General features: G+C 52.0%; 1 long non-coding RNA gene across 1 annotated transcript; it reads left to right on the top strand.

Annotated features, from left to right (window-relative positions):
- Window positions 1-3,856: 3,856 nt before the first annotated feature.
- LOC125118683 (uncharacterized) lies at window positions 3,857-15,785 on the top strand. Its single transcript, XR_007132875.1, has 3 exons — window positions 3,857-4,070; window positions 7,916-8,018; window positions 14,254-15,785. It is a non-coding gene; the product is annotated as an uncharacterized LOC125118683 (long non-coding RNA).
- Window positions 15,786-19,491: the final 3,706 nt, after the last annotated feature.

Below are 19,491 nucleotides of genomic sequence, written 5' to 3'. Positions count from 1 at the left end.
ATGGACATGCAATGCGATCCTGCTGTAGAGCCCTGGGAACTACACCTAGTCACTTATGATGGAGCAGGATAATGAGAGAAAAAGAATGTATGTGTGTATGTGTGACTGGGTTACCTTGCTGTACAGTAGAAAATCGACAAAACACTGTAAACCAGCTATAAAGGAAAAAAAATTACAAAAAATTAAAAAATAAAGATCTTGAGACACACAGAGAAGAGCACGTGGAGAGGAAAGAAGGCCACGTGAAAACGGAAGCAGAGATTGGAGGGATGTGGCCACAAGCCAAGGGATGCCTGGGGCACTGGGAAGAGGCAAGAAAAGGTCCTTCCCTAGAGCCTTTGAGCGCAAACTGGACAACACCCTGATTTCAGACTGCGAGAAGATCGCGTGAAGTACTTGGCTCAGCACCTGGCACTATTCTCGCATTGTTATTATTAAGTCATGTTGAATGAGATGGAGGCCTATTTAAAAAAAAAAAAAAGAAGAAAAAAAAGATTAGAAAGACAATGGAGGAGTTCCTGTCATGGCTCAGTGGGTTAAGAACCCGACACAGTATCCATCAGGTCGCTGACATGCCTCGAATCCTGAGTTGCTGGGGCTGTGGTGTAGGCCGGCAGCTGTAGCTCCAATTGGACCCCTAGCCTGGGAACCTCCATATGCCACGGGTGTGGCTGTAAAAACAAAGAAAGGAAAAAAGTGGAGTGTAACACAAAATCAGGTGATGTCTACGCAAGTGCTGCCTGCCACTGTCCCTTCACACGTCCCCTGCTTCCTGCCTGGACCCAGGACCCTTTAGGCCAGTGTGCCCATGACCTAGGACATGCCCTGCCAGCTCTGGCTGGCCCTCTTCTTGCCTTTCTCCAAGGCTGCTTCTCTGCGCCCCTAGCCCCACACTCACTGACGTGGGGACCGCTGCCTGGCATTCTGTTGGCCTCAGAGATGCCTGCACCATCCGAAGTCCCCACTGGGACCAGGAGGGTCTCCAAGGTCAGAGCTATGCTTCTACCTTCAAACCACCATTCCTGTGCAGGTCAGATACGATTGGCTATGAGTTGGTGATTATCCAAGCTGGGCGATGAGATTTTGCCAAGTTATTCTCGCTACTTTTCTGTTTGAAATTGTCCATGATAAATACATATATACGTGTGTGTGTGTGTGTGTATAATATATATCTAAGCTGTGGAAGCTCAGGTTTCTCAGAAGCAGACTCTGAGATGGAGTTCGAGATGCAGGATGTTTATTAGGGAGAGCCTATGGCATCGTTCTCTGCAGAAGGGAGTGGGGAGAGCAGGATGGGGCAGAGGGAGGCCTGGGAGCAGCTTCCAGAGCCCCACCCCCACCCCCACCCCGGGAGCACTGGAACTGGACCCACCTTCAGAGCTGGATGAGTTTCCTATTGCTGCTGGAGCAAATTGCCACCAACGTGCTGCCTTACACCACCGCGCATGTATTCTCTTACGGTTCGAGAGATCAGAAATCCACAATCAGGCTCAGTGCTTAACGAATCCGACTAGGAGCCATGAGATTGCGGGTTCGATCCCTGGCCTCGCTCAGTGGGTTAAGGATCTGGCATTGCTGTGGCTGTGGTGTAGGCCGGCAGCTGCAGCTCCAATTTGACCCCTAGGCTGGGAACCTCCATATGCCGTGGGTGCGGCCCTAAAAAGACAAAAAAAAAAAAGAAAGAAATCCAAAATCATGGTGGCGATGGACTGCGTTCCTTCTGGAGGTTTCACCCTTGGCCCGGGGCCCTACCTCCAACCTCAGAGCCAGCAGGCACATCACTCTGACCTGGCTTCCATCATCCCATCTTCTGTGATTCTGGTCCTCCTGCCCCCCCGTTCTAAGACCTGTTGTAATTACATTGGGTCCACCTGGATAATCTCGGATAATCTCTCCAGTGCAAGATCCTTGCTTTAGTCACATCTGCAAAGTCCCTTTTGCCATATGAGGTGACAAACTTAACTCACAGAGTCCCGGAACTAGGACATAGACACCTTGGGAGGTTGGGAGCATTATTCAGCCCTCCACACAGTTGTCCAGAGGCAGGCCGAGGTGACTAGACCTTTATATCCCCTTTTTAAAAGGTCACCAGAAGGGCATGACTTTGACCTGGGCACTCTCTGCAGCTGAGGCAGCCCCTGAAGGTGTTGACAGCTGTGGGTCCCTTGAAAGCATCCCACAAATGAGCATAGCAAGTGCTTTTTTTTTTTTTTTTTTTTTTTTGCTTTTTAGGTCCAAATCCTTGGCATATGGAGGTTCCCAGGCTAGGGGTCGAATCGGGAGCTACAGCTGCCGGCCTCCGCCACAGCAATGTAAGATCCGAACCACGTCTATGACCACAGCTCACAGCAACACCAGATCCTTAACCCACTGATCGAGGCCAAGGACCAAACGCGCATCCTCATGGATCCTAGTCGGGTTTGTTAACCGCTGAGCCAGGAAGGGAATTCCAGCAAGTGCTTTCTTGAAGGGGAGCCAGGACAGTGTATTATGGCATCGGCCACCATGCGCCAGCCCCAAATCCTAGCACAGAAATGGGCACCAAGCAGACTCTTAACCTTGACTTTAGGTGCGTAAGTTGCCACCAAGACGCTCACCCACAGCAGACTCCCCATAAACACATCACGATGACAGTGGCGCCCAATGACAGCACAAAGCATGTGCCAGGCCCTGTGCTGAGCACGGGAGCGAGCGAGCCCCTGCACACCCATCCCCACCCTATTACGCTTCCCATTTGTTTGAACAGAGAAGGAAGCCAAGGCTCAGGAAGGTGAAGTCCTTTGTCTGAGGTCCCAGAGCCCCAGGAAAGGCATGACTCAAGCCCATGTCCTTCCAGCTGACCAGCACCAGGACGTAGGCCAACTGAAGCAATGCTGCCACAGTAGAATGAACTGGAACGTTCAGAGACCAAAAGGGTCCCCTCAACTGTCATAATGCCTGGCCATGCAAGTCTGGGTGACTTGATTCTGCCATAACCTCTCCATGCCGGGGGGGGGGGGGGGGGAGGTCAGCCCATCCCCAGCATACCAGCTGCTCTGAAGAGCTGTACCCAAGGGTCTTTTATTTATTTATTTTTGTCTTTTTAGGGCCACACCCATGGCACATGAAGGTTCCCAGGCTAGGGGTCGAATCCAAGCTGTAGCCACTGGCCTACACCACAGCCACAGCAACACGGGATCCGAGCCGCGTCTGCAACCTACACCACAGCTCACGGCAACGCCGGATCCTTTAACCCACTGAGCAAGGCCAGGGATCGAACCCACATCCTCACGGAGGCTAGTCAGATTCTTAACTAACTGGGCCACAACGGGAACTCCCCCAAGTGTCTTTAAAAGAGATGCTCATATGCTGCTGGAGGGAATAGGAAACGGTGCAGCCTCTGCAGAAAACAGGATGGTGGGTTCTCAACAAGTTACACATAGAATTACCACGTGACCCAGCAACGCCACTTCTAGGCATAGACCCCAAGCAAGCAAGAGATTCAAACAGATATGTGCGCACCCACGTGCAAAGCAGCATTACTCGCAATAACCAAAGAGTGGAGGCAACCCAAATGTCCATAAGCAAAATGTCATCTACCCACGCCATGGAGTATCATTCAGCCTTAAAAAGGAAGGAAATGCCAACCCAGGCTACGACAGGGATGAGCCACGAAGACATTATGCTTAGTGAAAGGCGGCAAACACAAAAAGGCAAATGTTGTCCCTTTACCGGAGAGCCTGTGTCATGTGGACCGCAGCAAGGGGGCACCCTGAACACCCAAGGATGGGCCTTGGCCTGGTCTGCCTTTGACGCCATCCACATGGGTGGCCTTGGCCTTGGGCAGGCTCAAGGCGTCTCCAGCACAGTGGTGATACAGCAGGTGGTTGAAGAAATACATACCATTGCAGCAGAGGCTGTGTGGGCCTCTGCGTGGGCATTTGGTAGGCACCTTTCACAGCTCCAGTTCTTTGCCCGGGCTTTTTCCTTGGCTACAGGGCGGGCTGTGAGAGTCAAGTTCGCAGCCTCAGAGGGCAGCCCTCTGCTGAAGACTGATGGGACTGGAGGACCCCAACTCCCTCGCCCCTCAGGTATATTCTACGCGCATTCCCTGAGGACCCGGCAGGACTGGGTCTGGCTCCCTTGGGCTTCTTCCCTCCCCCACTTCCCTGCCTCATTCCCTCCTGTGCCTTTACTGCTATTGCTGGTTTCACCTCCCAACTAAACTCCTTGCATGCAGTGTTGGCTTCTGTGTATGGGTCCTGGTTGTACGTTTCGTGTTGGCGAAGGGGGTTGGGTTTAAACACATAAAAACAGGGGGACAAAAATCCAACCCAAACTGGGACAAAATGTAGCACGGAGAACCTATCAGCCTTGGTCAGGTGAAATCTTTGAAACCAGATACTTTGGTTGTTGACGTGTGAAGCCTGAGCAGAGCTCCCGTCTTTAGCCGCCGTGGGAGAAGGGGCAGGTGCTTCGCTGTCACTCTGCCCCTCACTCTTCAACTTCATCTCTGTCCACTCCCTCTGGAGCATTCAACAGAACAACACGCACTCATTCCCTGAATTACTTATAATTCTCAGCCCTTTCAAGGCTCCATTCCTTTCTCCAGTTTCCTTTGCTCAAATGACCTTTCCCCTTTCCCCAACCTGGAAAACTCCTATTCAGCCTTCAGAACCCAGATCCATCATCTCCTCAGGAGGTCTCCCTGGACGCCTCCTATTACCTCTGTGCTTCTTCCCTTAGGGTTGTAATTGAATTTGTTTCCTAACAGGACACCACACACACACACAAATTTCCTTAAATAAAGAGGCTGCTATACTCCTAGTAACTGGGATACGCAATGCTTAGCACATATGAGAAACTCATTATTGAAATTTAATATTGCTTATTCCTTTTTTATCCTGCATAAGAATCTTAGAAAGTTTGTATTTAAAAGGTGATCCTGAGGGAGGAGGGAGGAAATGGGATGAATGGGGAGTGTGGAGTTGGTAGATGAAAACTATTACGTTTAGAATGGATAAGCAGGAGTTCCCATTGTGGCTCAGCTGTAACAAACCCAACTAGGATCCATGAGGACACGGGTTCAATCCCTGGCCTTGCTCAGTGGGTTCAGGATCCAGCATTGCCATGAGCTGTGGTATAGGTGGCAGACCCGGCTCATATTCTGCATGGTTGTGGCTGTGGCATAGTCTGGCAGCTATAGCTCTGATTTGCCCCTTAGCCTGGGAACTTGCATGTGCCATGGGGGCGGCCCGAAAAAGAAAAAGAAAAAATAGAATGCGTAGGCAATGAGGTCCTATGGTATAGCCCAGGGAACTCTATCCAATCTCTGGGGGTAGAACATGATGGAAGATAGCATGAGAAAAAGATTGTGTACATATGTGTGACTGGGTCACTCTGCTGGACAGCAGAAATTGACAACACTGTAAATCAACCATAGCTGAATTTTAAAAAATTAAAAATTAAAAAAAAAAAATAAAAAGGTGATCCTCTTAAAACCTAAGACAGATCATGTCACTCCTTTGCTCAAAGCCCTGCGGTGCTTCTCCATTTTACTCATAGTAAAAGCCAAGGTCTTGACTGGGTACGAGAGGTTACAAGAGTCTGCCCTGTTTCGCCCCCTCCCTCTACCCCAGCCACACTGGCCTCCTTGCTGCTCATGGAAGGTCCCGGGCGATCCTGCCCCAGGACCTTTGCACGGGCTGTTCCCTCCGGCTAGAACACTCTTTCCCCAGATAACTGCCCGGCCTCCTCCACCTCCGTTGAGCCTTTGCTCCAGTGTCACCTTTTGATGAGGCCTCTCTGACCATCCTATTCAAATTCAGCCACCAACCGCATCTCACACCCCCAGCCCCCGTTCTCCTCTCCTTTTTAAGAGATGTGATAATTCACTCGTTAAGCTTATTGTTTGTCTTCCCTCGTTCCTAGAATGTAAATTCCATTGACAGGTGGAACCTCTTGTCCATTTTGTTCAGCAAGATGTCCCCAGTGCCTAGACCAGCACATGGCAGCCACTTGTGAAATATTTGGTGAGGCGTTCCCGTCGTGGCTCCGTGGTTAGCGAATGCGACTAGGAACCATGAGGTTACGGGTTCGATCCCTGGCCTCGCTCAGTGGGTTAGGGATCCCGTGTTGCTGTGAGCTGTGGTGAGTGTAGGCCGGCAGCTGTAGCTCCGATTGGACCCCTAGCCTGGGAACCTCTGTATGCCGCAGGTGTGGCCCTAAAAAGACAAAAAAATAAAAAGGTGTTTGGTGAGTTCATGAACCTAGGTTATCAAGCCCTCTCAGATTAGCAGAAGTTGCCCAGCCGTCGTGGAGGTAAAACCATCAATGCAGCCAGAGCCTCTGCTTCACAGGAAAATTCAGGATAAGGATCCCCTTCCTTCCTGGAGATTCTTCCAGAAGTGGTCCTCTATGTTCCTCACAGCTGCTTTCATTTGATGAGGAAGTTCTTCCCTCACAGGCACCCAGTTGGCCTGCACGTCATCAACTCCTCAGGTGGGGCTTGAGGCCCAGGGCTGAAACAAGAGCCCCAGGAACAGGCCAGCCGAGGCCCCACAGCCCGACGTGGCTACCAGAACCTGTCCTGAAGTGCACCCCAAAGGCGCTGAGGAGGCCTTGCCACCTCAGTACACACCTCCTTTTGAGTTTGGGGGCCCAGCGGCCAAAACATCTAAAGAGGCGCCCATCAGTGACCAGGGTTGATTTTGCTCCCTTATAACGCAATCCCTCAAAGCCATTTCTCAAGTCTTAAGGAAAATTCTACAAGTTCTCCACAAGAAGCATTCACAGGAAGGTCTACTCTAGGAAGAAGAAAGAATACTCAGGGTGATTCCTTTCACTGGGCCAAGGTCTGGGAAAGCAGGCAGGCTCTGCGTCTGATGAGACAGGCCGATGGCAGGCTGCCCACTGCCAGCATCATCAAAATTTCAAGTTTGGCAACCGAAGCTCAGAATGAAACCGTTCGGGTTCTGCAGACCCGCTACAGCATGCTGGCTTCAGCTTCCAACGGATGACTTAGTAAACGGCTGGGTCCGGGTTGCAGGCGGGGTGGGACCCGGCGCCTCATCAACCAGCGAGACCCCGGGGCCTGGCATGGAGGGCTGAGGCAGCATTTTGCCAAGAGGGGGACCGAAAGCCAGGCACGGTGGGGTTGACGGGGTGAGTGCTGAGGCCCGGCAGCAGATCAAAGGGCCCCTTCGGCCCGAACCCGTCGAAGGCACTTTGAGATCTCCTCACATCTGTTTATGGTGGGTCCGGCCGAAGACAGCAGAACTGCCTAGAAGGACGAGGCTTGGAGGGCAAGCTGGGCTCCTGAGGGCTGCTCCGAGCTCCTGCTTCTCCGGGGTAGTTGGGGTTCTGTGGGTACATTTTGGGCAACCGAGAGGGCACCCCTGGGGTCCCTGAGCCCAGATGGGCCCAGCTGACTGAGGCCTAGCGGGCTGCCAACGGCGGGGGGGGGGGGGATGTAAAAGCCACTAGGCCGTGACCTCTGTGGTGGCCGGAGGCAGAGGCAGAACAGCAGCGTCCACGGGGCCCACTTGTCCCCGAGGCCTTCGAGTGTGCTGTGGGGAGGAAGGCCGGAGGGGGAAGCCACGTTCAAAGTGGCCTTTCATTCACCTCCCGCACCTCTCAGAAGAGCAGTGATCACAGCCCTCGCTTCGCTCCCAGCACCAATCTTCAAGTGACCCATTGCCATGTTAGCATAATCCCTGTGTGACAGATGAGGAGACGGAGGGACAGAGAGGTTCACTGACTCACACGAGGTTTCCCAGTTTGCAAACGGTGGGGCCGGAGCCTTTGCGGCCTCGACCCCCCGGCTCCAACGTCCACACGCCTCACCGCCAGCCAGGGCCTCCTCCCTCTCTGTGACTTCTGCCCCGAACCTCAGGGGCCCTGATCTGACTCCAACACCCGAATTTTGTCATTTCAGCCTCCCTGGGTCCTCTTCCTCGTCCATTTTGTCAAATGCCACTAACAGACTCCCACTCCGTACGCCCACAGGGGGCTTTGGAAGCATGGGGGATGCCAGGAAGGTGACTATGTTTAAAAAAAAAAAAAAAAAAAAATCCCCAAACATGGGAATCCACCCTTCTTTTCTTTCCTCTTCTCAACTCCTCTGGGCTTCCTGTGAGATCCAAGTTTTGAGAGGTGATGGATGTGTGAGGGCAAACGCTCGGAGGACAGAGCTGCCTGGCAAGAGGGGGTTGGGGTCTTTTCCTGGCTGGAAGGAACTCTGAACCTGCTCTCCTTTGAGGGTCTAAAGCACAACCGTTTGTCTTTTACTCCAGGAGGCGCCATTCACATAGGATACAGGGCTAAGGGTGACCCCTGGAGTCACTGGACATGCCTACCAGGCTGAGTGGGAGAAGCTTCTGGAAAGGGCACATCAGCCTGGGGGAGTGGTCCAGCCCTGACCACAACCCCTGGGCATGGGGAGCGGGGACTCAAAGGCCTGAGGCTTTGGGGGGGTGGGGATTAGGGAAAGAGCAGACGCCGAGAGAGAGGGGGTCCGGGGAGGCCAGGCCGGCAAAGGGGGGCGGGGGTGGGGAGGGGGCAGCCACGAGGGGAAAGCGCAGGGATGCCCGTGCAGCCCCCTCACCCTGGCTGGGCTGTGGGAGGGAGACCCTGACCACATCAGGGGTGTGTGGCGAGGAAATGAGGCCTCCTCAGGAACGAGCTGCAAATGAGAACCGTATGGCGGTTCGGGATCCCCGCAGGAACGCAGGGAAAGGATACAGTTGCGTCCATGGGAAAGTTATTATCATCTCTGCTGAAGTTAAACATTCAGGAGGCTCTGTTTTCCATCTCCTCCGCCTGGGAGCCTGCGCAGGGGGGGAGCGCGTCGGGGGGCTTGTCAGGAGGGCCTGGTGGGTCACGTTTTCCGAGGGGCGTCAGGACAGGGAGGCGCTGGGCGGGGAGGCCGAGCCCTGGGGAGGCCCTAGGAGCGCACGGCCTCCGCTCCCGCTCTGCGCATGCTCGCTCTTCCTCCAGGACTCGGGGGCCAGCTCTCTCTGGGGGCTGTCAGAGGCTGCCTCCCCTCTGCAAGGCCCTGGGCAGAAGCAGGGGAGGCGGAGGGAGAGGCTTGAGGCCCCAGAGAGACAGGCAGGTCATGGAGAACTCAGGCAAAGCTACAGGAAGGCAAGGGCTTCGGGCTTCTGGACAGTTCTCTATCCCTAGTCCCCAGATAGGCAAGGAAGTGTCAGGCAGAGAAGTTCAAGACGGGGCGAGGACCAGGTGCAGGGCCACCACCAGCATCCACTAGTGGCCTTTGGGACAATAACGCTGCCTCGGAGACTGGTCCTCCTGCTGCGGCTGCCCTTAGAGCTCGGGGAGAAGCTGGGCTTTTGGGATCGGATGGAACAAGGGTGCTGGGCAGAGGACACGGCAGCCTCCAGGCCTGTGGAGCCCAAGCTCCTGGGCAGGCCGCTCCGAGGCCCCCGCCTCAGAGATGGCTCCACCATTGCCCTCCCTCTGCCCAGGCGTTTTCCCTTCACTGAACTTGAATGGCAGAAAGCTGCCTGCTACCTGCCTCGCGGCTCCTCCCTACCCTCCATCTCATAGCCCTACTGAGATTTTCTCTGGGCTTTTCTAACTCAAGAGTAACAACAGGGAAATGTAGAAATTTTTGGTTTTTTGCTGGTGGAAGTTTCTAGGCCAGGGATCGAACCCGAGCCACAGCAGTGACAATGCCAGATCTTTAACCATTAGGCTATGAGGGAACTCCAAAGACAGGAGTTTGGTTTTTTTGGGGGGGGGGGGGGGGGGTTGTGTGTGTGTTTTTATAGGACCACACCTGCGGCATATGGAGGTTCCCAGGCTAGGGGGCAAATTGGAGCTGTAGCTGCCGGCCTACACCACAGCTCACGGCCATGCCGGATCCTTAACCCACTGATCAAGGCCAGGGATCGAATCCACATCCTCATGAACACTAGTCAGGTTTGCTGCTGCTGAGCCACAACAGGAACTCCCCAAAGACAGGAGATTTTTAAAGACCCCTTTCTGTCACACACACACACACACACACACACACACACACACACACACACACCCTACTTTTCTGAACAGGCAGATGCCAGGGTGCCAATGAGGTGCTGTAGGATCTGCAAAGGCCATCTCAACAGTGCCCAGCCTCTGAGGACCTCCCGGGCACTGTCCCCAGAGGTGAGCAGGAAGGGACCCCAGTTCTTTCTGCAGAGACAGAAATAGAGTGGAGAAGGTGTGGGCTCTGGAGCCCGCAAGACCCAGGCTTCGGTCCCAGTTCTGCCACCAGTTAAGCCATGTGACCTCTCAGACCAGTTTTCCCAACAGTCAAAGCGAGGAAAGTAACACTAGGCACCCGAATGGTTTTAAGGAGGAGCTGACAAAACACATCGAAACCATGGCAGACACATGCCAATGAAGATTCCTTTCTCATCTACATCCCTGACCCTGGAGACATGGGCCTTGAGAACTAGAATTGCAATGAGGTAGCCATCAAATGTGAATGCTAATGACAGATACCTTTGTATGGAGGCTTACACAAATTTGAAATTTATCCTCTCATAAAAAAAGAACCCAGTCGTGGGCAATCTAGTTCTGGTGTGGAAGCTCTGCAGTCATCAGGGTCCCGAATTCCTTCTGTATTTCTGCTTTACTTTCTTTGGCATGGGGCTTCCATCCTCAAGGTCACGAGATAGCTGCTGGCACTCCAGCCATCCTCATTGCAGCCAGAAGAGGTTTAGCAAGGAGGAGAAGGGCAAGGGGCAAAGGGGACTCTTCCCAGTTAAATGAACCCCTTTGAAGACTTGCCCTGATGCATTATGAGCCACCTCTAAGCTTCAAGCAAAGCTGGGGATATAGTCTTTGAGCTGCACACAATGCTGCCCCTAATAAAATCCTAGGAAGATGAGGAGGAAGCGGAATTCACATTCGCAAGTGCGGCAGCACCATGGTTAAAATGGTGAGATGTCTCCTTACTGATGATAAATGGCCTCTTCCCCAAGCCTCATCTTCAATGTCCCTCTTTGTGGCGCTGACCCCTCCTCTGTCTCCCAATGACCTAGCAACCCCGTAGAGGGTCTCCAGAATCCCAGGTCAGCCCTGAGCAAGCATCTGCTCTCATTGGTCATTGCCTGTCCTACATGGGGGTCAAATATTTCGAGCATCACCCTTAGAAACATGGGTGTGAGGCAGGTGACTAGCCCCAAGGAAGGTTCCTAGCTGCACAGGAAGGAGAAGGAAATGAGTGACGGCTCAAAGGACACAGGGCAGTTCTACTGTGCAAGACTTGGTCTGCTCTTTAGGCTAAGAAGTACGCTTAAGACTGGGTGATCAAGGCCCCTGGCCTGAGTCCATGCTCAAGAGGGCCCTGCGCTGGCCACACCCCTGCTAGGAGGCAAGGCGTTCACGGGACCAAGGGGACACCCGCCTGGAATCCCTTCTCTCCTCTGGACATGCTCTGGGATCCTAGGACCCCAGAATTCCCTAAGTTCACTACCAGGGACTGCTCAGATCTCCTAAGGGCACACATCACTCTCTGTCCGCCCCCTTAGGCAGCCAGGGGGTGACTGTTTGGAGGGGGAGTTTGGGGAGGGCAGAAAGTGGACAGCGCTGGACTGGGTGGGCTGGAGGGTGAGCAGGCCCCTCCCAGGGTGGGACCGAGCCCCACTGGTGGGAAGGGAAGGGTGACTGACGGGGAGGGGCAGAAGGCAGCTGTGCTTCAGGGTGGAATGCCTCGGAATCCAAGCATTCTAGGTTCACACCCAGCCTGTCCCATCACAGGGAAGTTACATTCGTCAGCTTTAGGCTGACAGGCTTGATTTTCATTGTTGGATATTTGGAGATATGGAATGTGGGCCTCTGTGTGCCTTCCTGCCCCGGCCTCCAACAAAATTAGGGGCAAGCAGGTCCACAGGGATCAGCCATTTGTAAGCCTTGGTATATGGGGGAGGGAATAATCAGAGCGGGGAGCAGACCTGGATGGAGTGAGCTGGCAGCAAGGCCCCGGAGTTGGACCCAAGTGGCACCATCAAAGCAGCCATGGCCTCAAGCCCCCCCCATCCATACCTCCCGCCTGCTCTGCGAGCCCTGGGTGTCGCTCACAGTATCGGGGTCAGGGCTGCGGCTCTGAGTCTGGCTACTTGTCCAATGACCATCCTGCACCCTACAAGGGACCATGAGTGAGCATATTCTGGGGTTGCTGAACCAGGCGGGGTGGATGCAGGCAGCAGCACTGGCGTGGGTACCACTCCTGATGGAGGAGATGGAACAATGCCTACTCTTGAGCCCATGGAGAACTACAGGTAGAAGAGGCTGTGTGTAAGCTTAGTGCCGATGGACCAGATGTCACCACCGGCAGGACAGCTCTGTGAAAAGGCAGCAGATGGAAAGACCCCAGCCCCCTCTCCAGAAGAACCCCCCCCCCTTCTCTAGTCACAGGGAAATCAAGAGCCTTGGGAATGGTCTCAGACCTGCCCCATTCCCTATGGAGTCTGCTGGAAATAGCAATTTCTGCCCATCTTTCTTTTTTTGTATTTTGTGGAGTTTTTTTTGGGGGGGGGGGTGCTTTGTTTTTTTCCTTTTTCAGCCACTCTCACAGCATATGAAAGTTCCCGGGCCAGGGTTGGAATCCAAGCCACAGCTGTGACACCAGGTCCTTAACCCACTGTGCCACAGTGGGAGCTCCTCCACCCATCTTTCAGTGCAGTGACAGACAGGTTCTCAGCACAGTGGCTGTAACCGGGACTTGACCCGCTGCTCATTTTCACCCTCAGGTTGCAGCCCAGCACCCGCTCCTCAAGCTTCCCTGGTGCAGCTCCCCTGTCTCCACGCAGCACCCCCTCTTTTCTTTCCACAGAGCCCTCACAGTGCACGAGCTTCTGGAGAAAACACCGAAGCTGAGACCAGCCACATGTACCAGTCGGCCTGGGGTCCCTGACTCCTGGGGACTAAGAGTCACTCTCCTAAAACTCAAAGACAAATTCAGCATGTTGGCACCATCCAGGCACTCTCTGGGGGAAAGAATCTTGGTTTGCACGTGTCATTCAAAAACAAAAAGAAAAAACAAAAACACCAAAACCCAATGACTTTCGGTTTCTTATGAGCGAGGGTTTTTTACTGTATGTGTGTCTGACTATCCTTTTCAGTAGGAAATCTCATTTTTGCCAACTTTTTTTTCTTTTTTTGCTTTTTTTAGGGCCACGCCCACGGCATATGGAGGTTCCCAGGCTAGGGGTTGAATCGGAGCTGTTGCTTCTGACCTACACCACAACCACAGCAACACTGGATCCGAGCCGCGTCTGCAACCTACACCAGATCCTTAACCCACTGAGTGAGGCCAGGGATTGAACCCGCGTCCTCATGGATGCTGGTCAGATTCATTTCCGACGCGCCACAACGGGAACTCCATCGTTTTTGCTAACTTTTAAAAGTACATAAAACCTTTCATGGCTTGGAAGATAGAAGTACATTTCAGAAAACAGAGAGGAGAAGGCAGGGGTCAGGGGAGAGAAAAAGAAATCTCACTTCCCAAGAGAGGCTTCATCCGTGCCCCGGACAAAATCTAGACCTTCTATTACACGCTCTCAGCATCCGAGATTTTTCTTCCTGGGCATTCATCTCCGTTTGTAATCGTGTATTTACTTATTAGGTGATTTGTTTTCCGGCTGAAGTTAGAAACTGGGCCTGTTTGGTTTGCAAGTGTCTATTCATCGCCTAGCACAGCTCAGGCCCTCAATAAATATGTGTAAAAACAGCTTACTGAATTCTTCAAGGGAATGGATCCAAAAACAAAGTTTTAAGCATTTGCAGGAGTACAGCAGAAATTATCACAACATTGTAAATCAACTATACTTCGATAAAACTTAAAAAAAACCCAACCCAACAAAGTGAATATCTCAAAAATAAATTTTTGCACAACTGTGAGATCAGCTGCCACATACACTCAAACCAATTCCAACTATTGGCTGGGGTTCTGCCCCAAAAGAGAAGCTCTGAGAGGAGGCTGATAATACCGTGAGTCCCAAATAAGCAACCAGATGCCTTCTGCCCCTCTCCCCAGCTTTCCCTGATGCGATAAACCGTGCAACGAGCTTCCCCAAGACGTAGTGGCATAAAAATAAAACGAAATAATGATGCCCACCGATTCTGTAGGTCAGGAATTCAGACAGCGGGGACGGGCTTGTCTCTGCTCCGTGACGCCGGGGCCCTGCAGCTGGAAGACTCCGAGGCTGGGGGCCTGGGGCATAACGTTGGTCATCATCTGTGGCCTTCGTTTGCTCTCCCCTCCAGCCTCTCTGTGTGGACGCTCCGCTCGGGCTGGTTTGGCCTCGCTCCCAGCGTGGCAGCTGCATCGGAAGAGCAGCCGGCTCCCAGGTGGAAGCCGTATCGCCTTTTATGACCCAGCCTCGGTCGTCAATCAATATCACCTCTGGCTCATTTCATTGGCGGAGGCGATTACTAAGTCCCACCCAGGATGGAGGAGGGGGGGACCCAGGCTCCGCCTGTTGATGAGAGGATGGCGTGGTTCTAGAAAAACATGTAAGGCCGGAAATATTGTTGTGGCCATTTTGGGAAAAGAAAATCTGCCACATGCCTGGCACCTGTGTGCCAGTCCCCGGGCCTCGTGCCCTCAGATCCACCCCCTCCCTCCCCTTCCTCTGCTGGGCTTTGCCTGCACGTTTCCTGGCATCCATGGAAGGCCCTGGAAGGACAGGAGGAAGGGAGAAGCCAGGGTATTTCTCCTCCTTGCTCTGGGCCGCAGCACCTGGAGCGCCACTGTGGCTGTGGACCCCAGAGGACAGAATCAGCGCAGCCCGGGGTTCTGCCTGCAGAGCCCACCTCCGGGCGCCAGTGACCCAGATCCTCCCTCCATCCCTCCAGCTTTAGGGGCAACAGACGCTTCCTGCCCTTGCTTGCTTCCCTGTTGCCACCCTGGCTCTGTTTTCCATCACACGTGTCAACGATTTTATGCATTAAGCTCCTCCGTTCCAGACACCTAGAGGGGTTCCTGTGTCCTTGATGGGACTTCGACCACTGCACATAGTGAGACCCAGCCAGTGCTTGCAGGAGAGCAGAGAAGGTCATGGAAGGTGTGTCAGAAACCCCAGAATCAAGTCTCGGCCCCCGCATCCCTCAACTGATACCCTCGGAAAAATGTGTCTTTCTCCCGGATTCTAAAAGAGCAGAATTACAGAAGAGTCTTTGGGACCCCTATGCTCCTAGCCAGAATTTCCAGTTTCCTTTTCAGATGTTTAGAGGAGTTGTCTGACTTTGATCGCGCATCTCGAGTGTACTTTGGACCCACAGGACCCTCATCCCCGGGGCCAGGAACCACCGAGCCAACACCGTCGGCCGGACGGCGCATGCGGTAGCTCACCTCCGAGAGGGCCTCCACTCACCCCCACCTGCCATTATTCACGCCCTTGTATGCTGCTTCCCTGATCAGTAGGAGCTTGTAGGAATGACAGAATGTGACTTGTGAGGCTCGTTTATCAACGATATTGTGGCTTGTGCCCCGCTCTCTTATGGATCAACCTGAGGTCAGCCAGCTGCCATGTGGTGAGGACACTTTATGGAGAACCCTCTGGAGAGGTCCACAGGGTGAGGAACTAAGGCCCCTTGCCTCCTATCCATGCAAGTGAGCCATCCTGGAAGTGGGCCCTTCTGCCCCAGTCAAGCCTTCAGATGAGTGTGGCCCCAGCCGACATCGTGACTCCAACCTCACGAGAAACCCTGAGCCAGAACCACAGAGCTAAGCGTCTTCTAAATTCTTGACCCACAGAAACAGTGAGGTAATAAAGGCTTTTGGTTGTTTTAAGCCACTAGATGTTGGTGTACTTTGTTGTGCAGCAACAGATAACTAATACAGCACAGTAACATTGAGCTCTGAGAGCGGCTCTGAGGATTAAAAACTCTGCTATTGACCCCTGGGAGGTAGACATCCCCACATCCAAAAGTGTATTCCAGGTAAATAAGGAACCAAACATTAAAACCTCTGAGAGTTCCTGCTGTGGTGCAGTGGGTTAATGATCTGACTCATCTCTGTGGAGATGCTGGTTTGGCCTCCGACTCAGCTCCAACATTACTATGATGTAGGTTGCAGCTCTGGCCCAGATTTGATCCCTGACCTGGGAATGTCCATATTTCATGGGGGCAGCTGAAAACAATTTTTAAAAAAAGGGGGCGTTCCCATTGTGGCACAGCAGAAATGACTCTGACTAGTATCCATGAGGATGCAGGTTCGATCCCTGGCCTTGCTCAGTGGGTTAAGGATCCGGCGTTGTCCTGAGCTGTGGTGGAGGTCGCAGATGCAGCTCGGATCCCGTGTGGCTGTGGCTGTGGTGTAGGCCGGCAGCTGTGGCTCCGGTTCGACCCCTAGCCTGGGAACCTCCATATGCTGCAGGTGTGGCCCTAAAAAAAAAAAAAAGAAAAAACCCACTGTGGAAGTACTAGAAGAGTTGGAGGATAATGTGAGAAAAAGAATGTGTGTGTGTGTGTATATGCACACATACACACATACATAACACAAATTAATTTTTTTTCACAACCGGGGTGGGGAAACCCTTCCTAGGCAAGCCATGAGATGCAGAAGTCACGGCAGAGATGGACAGATTTGACGATGTCAATGTACAACGTTGCATATGGAAAAAACCATCCTGAACAAGGGCTCAGATAAATGCCGCCCTGGGAGAAGATATGTGAAGGAGAAGGCAGACACCACGATGCCATGCGGAAGGGGCAGGAAACAGGTTTGACTGGGAACTGTCTCCAGGGAATGCCCAGCCAGATGAGGTACAAGGACCCTGTGCTCCCATCAGGCCACAGGAAGGAGCAGGGGTTCTGGACGCAAGGTGGGCTATGATCCAGGAGGGGGCCCTGCCCCTCCCCACTCTGGAGGCTACCTTTTCACGATGTAAGCTTGGAGAGGATTTACATACGGGGAACAAACAGTTAAGACTTGGAGGCGCTCACGCTGGAGGAAGGGGAGCCCTCAGCTCAATGCAAACCTGCATCCAGACACAGCCATTCCCACCAGGGGGGAAGGCAGGTGTCCTCAGCCTGAGCAGGCCAAAAAAAAAAAAAAAAAAAAGGGTTCCAGGAATCATCATTGGACCGTTCTGCCTGTCCCTCCACAAAATGTTTGCAGCACACATAACAGGCAAAATATTACCATCCATGATAAGCAAAGTGTCTTAGAAAAAAATAGTCCAATAAAAAATAAGCAAAATATAGGAATGCAAATCACAGATGCAGAAGTATACGAGGCCCATAAGCATAGGAAAAGATGCTCAATTTCACCCAATGATAAGAGTAATGCAAAATTAAAGCCAAAATGAAATACTGTTTTTAACCCATTCCACTGGCAGAAAAATTGAAACAATTGACAATAACACATATTGGTGGGAGGATAAATTGGTTCAGCATTTTTTTGCAAAGCAACTTGGCAATATTGTTCATGACTGAAAGTGCATAAATCCTCTTTGCTCGATACACCCTAGAAAAATCAATCTTAAATAAATACACAAAAACACAGGGAGACTTGAACTCAATCATTCCAAAAATATTTATTGCATGCTCTTCCAGGGGCTGGAGGTTGTTCCAGGTGTTGGCACCATTCCAGGTGCTAGGGGATGCAGCAGTGACAAAACAAGTCCCTGCTCACATCCTAATGGAGGAGACAGTTAAAAACCTGTGGACAGGAGTTCCCACTGTGGCACAGTGAGTTAAGGATCTGGCTGCAACTGCTCGGGTGGCTGCGGAGGCTCGGATTCCATCCCTGGCCTGGCACCGTGGGTTAAAGGATCCCATATTGCTGCAGCTGTGGCGTAGGTCACAGCCGCAGCTTGGATCCAGTCTCTAGCCCAGGAATTTCCATATGCCACAGGTGCAGCCATAAAAAATCAACCAACCAACAAACTTGTGAGCAAATGAAGTAACATTACACTCACCAGAGATGCTACAAGTAAAAAGGCTGACAATGTTGAGTGATGATAAGAATATGAAGCAACCGGAACTCTCATACTTTGCTGGTGAGCGTGTAAAACAATATCAATTTCCTACAAAGTTAAATATAACACTTATAAGCTTGTGTTAGCGCTCTTCGATATTTACCCAGGAGAAAGGAAAACATATGACCACAAATCCTTGTAGAGGAACACTTATAGCACTGTTATTCACAATAGCCCCACGTATAAATGGCACAAACGCCCATCAGCAGGAGAATAAATAGATGGTGACATATCCATACAATGATAATAAAATGAAAAATAAATAATAAAATGAAAATAAAAATAATAAAAAGGAATTAAGTAAAGGTACGCACAGCTTGGATGAACCTCAAAAATATTATGCTGAACAAAATAGTACGCAGTCACACAAGAGTACATCCATCCTATATGATTCCATTAATGGAAAATACCAGAAAAGACAAACATTGATCTACAATGGCAAAGCAAATCAGTGTTCGCCTGGAGCTGGGGGTGGGAGGAGGAGATTGACTGCAAAGGGGGCACAAGGAAACTCTGGAGTGATGAAAATGTTTTAGACTTTGACTGTGGTGGTGGTTATGTGGCTGGTGGTCACACGGGTGACGTTTGTCAAATCTCATCAATCTGTACCCTTACATGGGTCTATTTTATTTTATGTAAATTATCCATCGCTGAAGTTGAGTAGAAGGAAATATATGGGTGGATTCTTACCCTGTATGGCACAATCCCATCCACAGAACCTTCTGGAGGCAAGACCAGGGGTTCTATCCCTTGGCCTGCAAATAAGGCACCAAGGGCCATGCTAGAATGTGTGAAAGACATTGCACACCACAGTGACACAGATGAGGACACAGGGGGACACCTGGCAGGAAGTGCCTCTCTCTCTCTCTCAGGAAGTGCAAGAGTGTTTTGATCGGAGGCAGCAGATGTGAGCTGAAACAGCACTGCTCTCTGATGTTAGGGACTCATTGCCCTAAAGCTGCATCCAGGATTGAAAAACTATACGTAATTATGTGTCACCCTATGGTTTATGTGTCTAACCACAGTCACTACTGTCCTTGTTACCTATTGTCACATGCTGCCCCCAAACCTAGTGGCTTTAGTACAAGAACATATTATCTCTCACAGGTTTGAGAGTTGACTGGGCTCAGCCGGGGGGGGGGGGGGGGGGGGGGCGTTACTCTGGGTTCCTCATGCAGCAGCAGTCAGGTGTTGGCTGGGGCTGGAGTCCTCTGACAGCTTCACCCAGCTGGCCATCCAAAATGGCACACACGTGGGGCTGACAGTTAATATCGGCTGCTGGTTGGAACTTACCTGGGGTTTCAACTGGAGTGCTTAAACGTGGCCTGTCCATTGTAGTTTGGGCTTCTCCCAACATGGTGGCTAGGTTCCAAAGGGGACTGTCCCTAAACTGAGCATTCTAGTAGGCTCAGGAAGCTTCAAGGCTTTCTGTAACCTCGTCCTGAAAAAGCATACAGCATCACTTCCACCTCATTCTAGCAGTTAAAGCAGTCACATGACCCACCTGGGTTCAAATGGG

The sequence above is a fragment of the Phacochoerus africanus genome, chromosome X, assembly GCF_016906955.1.
Source record: "Phacochoerus africanus isolate WHEZ1 chromosome X, ROS_Pafr_v1, whole genome shotgun sequence".
Taxonomy (NCBI): domain Eukaryota; kingdom Metazoa; phylum Chordata; class Mammalia; order Artiodactyla; family Suidae; genus Phacochoerus; species Phacochoerus africanus.
The sequence above is the reverse complement of the archived record's forward strand: the minus strand, read 5'-3'. Positions and strand labels throughout refer to the sequence as shown.